Source organism: Penaeus chinensis, chromosome 41 (genome assembly GCF_019202785.1).
Source record: "Penaeus chinensis breed Huanghai No. 1 chromosome 41, ASM1920278v2, whole genome shotgun sequence".
NCBI lineage: Eukaryota > Metazoa > Arthropoda > Malacostraca > Decapoda > Penaeidae > Penaeus > Penaeus chinensis.
Window position 1 is genome coordinate 7,144,898 of NC_061859.1, and position 2,500 is coordinate 7,147,397.

Consider the following 2,500-nt stretch of genomic DNA (forward strand, 5'->3'; position numbering starts at 1 on the left):
TCTCTCTCTCTCTCTTTCTTACTTTGACACTCACTGGTTTATTTTCAGGGGATGGATAATTAGATGAATATATGAATGGAAAGAGAGAGAGAGAGAATAGTAGGTAGAAAAGCAGATAAACGGTCAGAAAGATGGCTAGATAGATATAGATAGAAACACGTATTCGAACGCCCAAGTTTATAGACAGAAATAGAAACAGTCTGCTATATTTAGACTGTTGTACAACTATGTTATGGCACACACGACATTCCTTGGCTAACTTCATAAAAAAGTTGCCTTGGCTAACTTCCTGAGAAGTTAGCCAAGGCGTAATCATGTCACCTCGTGCTCTTCCTTCCTCCAACGTCCTTTTAATTTCTTCAGTCATCCATCGTAATTTATATCCCCTAAAACGGTGTCCACATTTATGAAGGATGCTGATTAGCTGAGTAAGCTAATCAGCATCCTTCATAAATGTGGACTCCGTACACTGCAGCGTATTTTAGAGGTCGTCTTATGATACTTGTGTGGATTTCCTTTTCTCATATTCTCATCGACGTACAGGAAAGCCATCTTTATGTTCTGATGTAGAGGTCGATTTTTGGGATCTCCGTACCCGACCACATGGCATTTTGTTGTTTTTTAGGAACCCGACGGAAATTCTCGCCTGTGATCGTATCTAAATAGGTGTCTGAACCCAGATCAGTGATGAATATGTAGATGTGTGTGTGTGTGATGTTTGTTTGTGTGTAATAATATATGTATATGTGTACTAGTTGTCTTCTTTTACTGAGAGAAGTACCCATGTGTTCACAACCAAATAACGTACTGAAAGCTGCTCCCGAGCATGACATAATCGTGCTAGTACAGCTTCTTATTTTGTTCCTAGTGTTTTGGAAAGAAATTGTTATTCGAACAAGTAATACACGGCTCCTGCAGGCTAATCAACAGGCTTTGCGCCTCATTGGTCAAGAAAGACGGAGCCAGCTTCTTGAGATGTGTCACATATATCACTCTCGCTCTCGCTTTTACACGCTCTTTCTCTCTCTCTCTCTCTCTCTCTCTCTCTCTCTCTCTCTCTCTCTCTCTCTCTCTCTCTCTCTCTCTCTCTCTCTCTCTCTCTCTCTCTCTCTCTCTGTATGTATGTATGTATGTATGATTAAAGGCTATGGGAGGTCACTCTATACAATACAACTGCTGCTTGTAGTTCAATCTGCATGGTCAAAGGCTCGAAGTTCACCGAGAGGTAAAATCCGGAGCCGGAATCTTTGAGGCAGTTCGTTGTCGCTTGCGACCTCGTTCTGGCAACTCCTGCGACGCCGCTGGTGCCAAATCGTATCGGTCTATGTCGTTCCTTTGGATCTATCAACTGCTTGGAGGGAGGTAGCCTGCTGCATGAGCAACAGCTTGCTCCTCACATTCAAGAATTGACGTATATGGAAGTGGGTACAGACAATAATGCCATAGTCGACAGTGACTGATTGGTGCCCTTATATATATATATATGTATATATATATATATATATATATATATATATATATATATATATATATATGTGTGTGTGTCTGTGTGTGTGTGTGTGTGTGTGTGTGTGTGTGTATGTATATATATATATATATATATATATATATATATATATATATATATATATATATACATACACATATATATAGAGAGAGACACGTAAATTCAATAAGTGGCAGTGATGGCCCCCGAAAAAATGTGTGACTGAGCTATACCTCTGAGCTGCACCATAGAGTCTCTAATATGAGCCTTTGTGATAACTACAGGTACGAACCCAGAATGTCGAATAGGCAGGAATTAGTCGGAGTTTACTTACACCAGCAGAAACGCAGACCGAGCCACTGGCCCATCAGCCGTGGTTCTCCTCCAAAAAGCGCCAAATGCAGTCTTGCACCAGCAAAACCCATCGCTCAGAAAATGCACTTGTGTTCTGCTTCACTATCCTTCTTGCTTTTTTCTCAGCGGTAACTCGCTCACTGTATAACTGGCTGCCAGATTCATTCAACATTAGTAAAGGCAAGATTCCCAATGCAAGTCGTTTTATCCACAACCACATGGACTCCAGCTCAGTGCAAATCCCGTCACGTGGTTTCGGGAGTGGCGAGGTAGTTGAACAAACAAACAAATATATATGAATATACATATGATACATATATATATATATATATATATATATATATATGTATATATACACATATATTCATATGTATGTATGTATATCTATATACACATAAACGTTTCACGCAATTTATCATTATTCAGTTATTCGTTTTTTCACTCTGTGGTTAACCTTTCCTCTTCTATTCTTTGGAGTTTCTTTGTCTTTAGCTTTCTCCTTTCTTCAGAATTGTCAGTGCTGACCTTTGACCTTGCCTGTACTGTCGGCCGTCAGTACAAAAAACTAACTTGTATTATAAGCCTTCACGTTCTGTCTTTCTCCGGATTTATTTAAAGTGTATGTATGTGTGTGTGTGTGTGTGTGTGTGTGTATGGGTG